The sequence below is a fragment of the Alosa alosa genome, chromosome 5 (genome assembly GCF_017589495.1).
Source record: "Alosa alosa isolate M-15738 ecotype Scorff River chromosome 5, AALO_Geno_1.1, whole genome shotgun sequence".
NCBI lineage: Eukaryota > Metazoa > Chordata > Actinopteri > Clupeiformes > Clupeidae > Alosa > Alosa alosa.
The window spans coordinates 22516082-22522991 of NC_063193.1; the positions used below are offsets into that span (position 1 = coordinate 22516082).

A 6910-nucleotide genomic window follows, 5' to 3' on the forward strand; every position below is an offset into this window, starting at 1 on the left:
TTTCTGGATGTGCTAAATTAAGAAAAATCAATGGGATACCCTCTTATGTGATTTCTGCAACAGTGGTACAGAAAACATTTTGATATTCTGTTATTTTATGCTGTTGGTTAAATAGATGGCACACATACAGTATACAGAAAACACTTAATGGTGAAGCGGTCCCTATGCTAAAACATTTGGTAACACTTTACTTGACAGTATCGACATAAGAGTGACATGACACTGTCATTAACACATGCCACTGTCATGACACATGAACCCTAACCCTAATACTAACCTCTAACCCTAATCCTAACCCTAACTTGTTCAAAAAACAAATGTCACTTAATAACAGAAGCGTTATGTCATGAATGTTTATGACTTGTTTATGACACGTTCATGGCAGTGTCATGTCACTCATGTCGATACTGTCAAGTAAAGTGTTACCAAACATACAGCAAACATCACCTGACCATCCGCTAGTTGCCTGTGCCCTGACACTGTACGCTGGACAGCCCAGGCTCCAAAAACGGCAACAAAAACAGCCTGGTCCAGCCTGGACCATAAAAACATAACAAACTGTTCCAGCCAATCACTGACAAGATGCGCGTTTAGGTGCAAGAGAGGGAGGGGGAGAGAGTAGCTAGCTAGCTCTATGTTTTGTTTCAATATCAACAGAAGTGACTTTTCCCAACATCGCTTAGAGTACTTTTAATACTGAATTTAGCTGATATAATGCAGGCCTGTTAAATGTGTGACAACAATGGATTATTAAAGCTACATCATTGCAATTTATTTTGTCAGTCATGTTCATTTTAATGAATAAGAAGGAAATTGAAACTTATTGCAAACAAAATTCTGCGAAATCTCCCATGATGTCTACCACGAGTCACGTCAGGTAGACTGCTGCCAGTATTTCCGGAGCAGTCTGCCGTCTTTTCTTGCTCCTCTCGGCGGGGGGCCTTGACAAGTGGAATACAGGGGGCACAACATTTCCACCAGGCATTAGTAATAACTCATAAATCCACACATAAAAAAATCCAAACAAGTCTATAAGTAGAGTCATGTGTAATGAAGTGGAATAACACAGGGAAAAAGTATTGAACACGCTAAGAAAAAGCACAAAGGCAAGGAAAGGGAAGTAACGAGCTGGAATCTGTAAGTAGTTAGAGAGTAGTTATCCTTTCTATCTGTGCAAATTAATATAAGCTTGGTTAGTAGCCTACATATTGATGGGCTATAAAAAGGTTTTTCATTACCAAGGTGTCACACAAGAAACATTTCATGATGGATAAAAGCAAAAAGCTCTCCTAAGACCTTTGCAACCTTATTGTTGCAAAACATATCAATGAAACTGGTTACTTAGAAACTTCAGAATCTTCCAGTAAGCAGCATGGGAGCCATTATCTGCAAGTGGAAGGAACATCACTGCATCATCAACCGGCCATGCACAAGATCTCGCAATATTTCTGACCAGGAAGTCAGAAGGGTAGTCAATTCCAAGAGCCAAGGACCACTCGGAGAAAGCTCCAAAAAGACTTGAAGGCAGCCGTTCTGGAAGTAACTAAGGATCAGGATTCACAAGGGAACCCCTGGAATCTGTTTAGAACAATGGGCAAAATCACACCTGATAGGCCTACTGCGACTAATAAGTTTTGTCATACAGGAAATGTCTTTAAGCTGTCATTACAAACAAAGGCTTTCCCACAAAGTATTGAAGAAATTTCAGTAGGCACGTTCAATACTTTTTTCCTGTGTCATTCCACTTTATTACACATAACTCTTATGTTTGGATTTTTTGATGTGTGGTAAAAATTTCGAATAGACTCACTGGAAGTTTAGGCTAATTACTGGGGGAAAAATGTAAGCGTTCAATACTTATTTCCACCGTATATTTATTTTACCTGAATATTTTAACTTCCAAATTAAATGTCAAAATGAATGTCAGACGAAATTTAAAGTTTGACTGACTGGATTTGTATACAAAACATAGTTAAAAAAAACTGTCTAAGGTCACTCACTTCCCTTGCTAAATAGCTAAATGGTTTAGTCCGCCTGCACGATTCATAAGGTAGCCTAGTCTTATCTTTTGTTTATTTAGTTGAGCGTTGCTAGTAGTGGACCGCTAATTGTTGTGTGCTGCTGGTGCAATGTCTTTCTCCAAGAAAGCCAAGTCAGGTTACCAAAAACAAAGGCCAAAACAGGAAAAAGAGAGACATCAAAATGAGGGGAAACAATTCTGTATACCGCAATCATTAGTGCTAAAACAAACTGAGACAACCCATTGAAATAGAGGAAAATACACTTTCATAGGTTAGGCTACTGTACACATAATCTGATGCATCTCATGATTTAGCTCCATCTCCATCACTTTCAGAAAGACTGCATGGCGCCAGCTTGATTCAGTCCTGTTGATGCTGATCTTTATCACTAGGCTAGTGGTTTAGGGCGCAATTTTTTTTCTCTCCCTTTCTGTTTTCGTTAGTCTTAACTTTTTTTTTACTCAAGTAACGGATGGGATTTTTGATGTAGCAAAGTACAAAAGGGTACTTCACTCAAAATGTAATCAAGTAAAATTTAAAATACCGATTTTATAAACTACTTAAAAAATACAAAATACACAGAAAAACTACTCAATACAGTAACGTGAGTAAATGTATTCTGTTACTTTCCACCTCTGGGTGTACTTTATTTTTGTGTTCCCGCATTATAACTTGTTATAAATCCATAACACGCACATCTAATGTTGTGATAGACCTTTGTATCAACTTGTGTTCTGATATAACCAGTTTTGCACTTCCATTTGCTATTACCTGAGCTCATGCAAGTCAGAAAGGGGAAGATTCTATTGGGGAAAGGTTCCAGTGGGGACTGGCAAGCAAAGAGGGGGAGTGAGGGAGTGAGAGAAAATAATTATCAATCGGTCACTTGACCACGAACACAACAGGAGGGTTAAGTCCAGGATGCATCACGTTCAGTCAGATCTGTGCAGTGCTGCATGAAGTCGAATGGCCTGCATGGCCTAGCAAATCACTCAAAACCTCTAGGTCAAGTGGTTCTTATAAAGAATAGCCTTCTCTATTTTGTGATATACATTTTTTTTTAATTTCCAATTTTGGTTTCAGAATAGAAATCTACTGGCACGAAAGTACATGGATTCTAGCAATTCCCATACTGCACATTTCATCCATCAGCCTTAAGTGGTTCCAAGATAAAATGCAGATCAAGCTTCTCAGTGGACATTTTTTTTTAGAAATGTCACATTTTAATGAATAACAAAGACAAAACAGATTGGTCTCCATAAACTCAAAAAAACATTGCCTTCGAAATTACACTCATCATTAAATTCTAAATCTAGACATATCACGCACAGCCTAACTTTTCAGCTCTTTTATGCCGAGCCACTCACGGTCCATCAGATTACTGATACTGACATACGGGTTTAGATACAGTTCAGACCATCGAATAAACAAAATCCTCATTTCCATCATGCCAAACACCATGCAGACATTGATAAGCAACAATTAAATTTTGCTGTGGTGTGCTGGGGCAGCTGACAGCCAGGGAGGGGAACCGACTTGACAAACTGGTCAGGAAGTGTGTGTCAGTGTTGGGGAGGAGGGTGGACTCTGTAGGAGATTTGGTGGATGAAAGGATGAGGAGCATGATGAAATCCATCCTCAGTAAGAGGAGCCACCCGCTGGTTGCCCAGCAGAGCTCCTCTCCATGAGCTGCAGGACTGAGAGGTTCAGGAAGTCATTTGTTCCGGCCACCATAACACTACGGACCTGTTTGAAGTGCATTAATTATTTACTACTAATGAACGTAGCTTGTTTTGGGACTCTTTTTGTTTTATTTTATTAACTGTTGTCATCAGGGTTTTTATGAGTGTATTGCAGTGTGAATGCTTGTTGGTAGACACACAGCTGCTGGACATCTGAATTTCCCCTGCAGGGATGAATAAAAGTATCTATCTATCTATCTATCTATCTATCTATCTATCTCTCTATCTATCTAAATAATTTGACAGCATCATAATACGTCTGTATAAAACTAAGATGCATTCCATTGTCAGATGCTTTCTGCTAACTGATCACTTGTTTTACATTTCTAAATCTGGGAAAGTCTTTCAGCTAAAATTGTAATAGTTTCTATGTTTTGTTTTTTTAATTATTACTTTTTAAACACCCTTTTATGTTTTTTATGTACTATCACCTTGTGTGTTTTATGTTTTCTTATTATTATTCTTATTATTTTATTATTATTCTTTACTTTTTAAATTATTCTTTGACTATTGCCCTTCTATGCTTGTATCAACTAATCCTGTTTGCTTTTATTTATGTAAAGCACATTGAATGACCTCTGTGTATGGAATGCGCTATATAGGCTAAATAAAGTTGACTTGACTTGAGTTGTAATTTAATTCGACCTCTGAGAGGTGAAGCCTACACAAGTTGCAAAATCCCTACGTTAGAGAACATGCCCAATTTCTGCTATTTCTGACAGGTGGTCTTTACGTTCAAGAACAACCCCGCCTTGTAGAGAGGCTGGTCATTTTTCATTGGTGCTTGGTCACATAGCCGTTGAATGTAATTGGTTGCAGTGTCTTTCAGTTGTCTAACCTGGTGTATCCCTTATATCCGGTTCTGCGGAAGAAAACAGAAGGCAGCTAACGCAAGCTAATCAGAAACTGCAATTAGAAGCTTATCAGCACAGGGGAATATATCAGCACCTAGTAACTTACATCATTAAGAAACACAGTTATATTTCAGTACAGTTCGCCTTCTGATTAAGTATAATTGTCATTTAGACCACATGTTGACAAGACCAATTGACATTGATCAGCAGTTGAAGCAAGGTTTGGGCAGAAACTGGAAGCGACGGGCTTCACTGCTCATGCGAAAGAGAGAGCAAATAGTAACGTTAGCTGAAACACAGATCAAAGACTAACGTTACGTTTTTGGTCATATCACGACTCTACGGTAGAGTAATTGTAATTAATCATATTCCTTGTGGGTGCTAGAGACGCTTTTCGAGAAATACTCTATTGTCTTGGAATAGATCAACGTTCATATAGGTAAGTGTCTAACCCAGGACACCGAGCTGCTTGCTAGCTAGCTGTTTCCCCCTCAGCAACGTTAACGTAAAACGTTATGTGTGATGTCGCTAATGTCACTTTATTGTTAAACTGTTTAGCGAGAGGCACTGTAAGTAAGCTAACTGCTGTGTGTGTCTGGTAAGAAGCTCTTAGTCCAGTACTAAATTAATCGTCGCTTCTGTTTCTCTGCCTGCTTGAATAAACATACAGATTATTTTACACTAAGTTAACGTTAACATCAACCTAGTAACGTTAACGTTAGCACTGTCACTCTACTAGATAAAGTCCATTGTCAAACTGAATCCTTTTGATGTAGCACCAACACTTGTGTGCGACTTATTACTGTCTGCTTACAACATCATAAGGGTAGGTTAAATGTAAACTGACTGAGCCTATTTTGTTCCTGTTATTTAACTTATGTTTAAGTCATATGACATGCAGTTAGTGCAGCCAACGGGATTGTGCCTGTGTTTCCATAACAGAGGAATTGTGATAGTGTGGGAATGATTCTGGCCGTGTTCAGTTGGCAAGAGAGAAAACTGCAGCACAGGGAAATTAAGTGTTCACGGCTGAAATGAAAATGTCTTTTGGGTTGGGAAGTTGTGTTGGCTGCATTTCAGGCAGGTCGAAAGTCCCAATGCTTTTAAATCCCCAAAATTTGAAAATTATGAGATTCATCATATCCACTAAGAAATATTTTTCCAGTATGAGTAAGGCCTGGATATTTTGCCCAGCTGCTTAGCCTATATTTGATAATTGAACTCACTTTGTCTTTTATATAAAACAATGTACTCATGAGAATTATTGCTCTTGTATATTGTTAGAAGCTTGACTGTGCATGCCTATCATCTTTTTTATGAAAAGGTAAGCATAATGTTTAAGCACTATCAAGACATCACACTTTTTTTTTTAAACATGGTTAAGGCCAGGGCTTTTATGGGGTTGTGATGTGTCCTACATATCATAAGACAAGTGTAATTGAATACCCCTGGTACCTCATACCCCCGGCCTTATTTTTGTCACCATTTATAGGTTCCTTGTATTAAAATCCTACAACTGTCTTTAACTGGACATTGACAGATGTCACTGAATTGGAAATGCACTACCCCAGTGTTTGAGTTGGAACAGTGTTGCTGCAGCAGTGTTGGTTACAAGTTCAGGTTGCTTAGTAGACTATCAAGGACAGAACTGTATCACAGTGTCATGTGTGATAATGAAAAGATCTCTTTGGAGAGATGATGCCATTCACGAGAGAGAGAGATGGGAGTGAACAATGTTTTCACAAGATAAACATGGAAATATTGCTTGAGTATTTTAGACATGCTGTGTATGTTTTTTTTTGGTTCTTATTTCAGCGTTACAATGTTTCAAGTCATCTGTTTCTTTCATCTGCTAAATCCTAATTATCTCAATATCCTAATCCTCATATCACAGATGTCAGCCTGAGTGTGTTTTTATCTGTATGTCTATGTCTTTTGTGTGAGTGTGTGGCTGGCTGGCCGATTGGCAGGCTGGCTGAGGATGAACTGTGCGTACTGGCTGTGGCCACCCCATCAAAGCCTTCTTCACCCCTATTTTTTCTGATCCTTATCCTCCCATTATTTTTTTTCTATGTGTGTGTGCTGTGTCCGTTGTGTCCTGGTGTCCCCTCGCACCCTGCTGCGGGAGTGTTGTCTGCAGACGATAGTCCAGCTGTCTCCATCTGAGCATGCAGATCCCTGAGCTCCATTTTTTTTTTTTAGTTTTTGTAGTTCAGGTCAGGCTGGTTGTTTTTTTTCCCCTTCCCTAGAATGTTTCCCCATAGGCTATATGATTATCTTTGTACTTTCTTTT

The 6910-nt window shown here is 38.8% G+C and overlaps 1 protein-coding gene across 1 annotated transcript in view; it reads left to right on the top strand.

The window, feature by feature from the left end:
- Positions 1–4616: 4616 nt before the first annotated feature.
- The window catches only part of abhd17b (abhydrolase domain containing 17B, depalmitoylase), a 13448-nt gene continuing 11154 nt past the window's right edge, over positions 4617–6910 (top strand). Inside the window, exon 1 of the mRNA XM_048244246.1 lies at positions 4617–5056. The gene's annotated coding sequence lies outside the window, so the exon portion shown is untranslated. The remainder of the gene's footprint in view (positions 5057–6910) is intronic.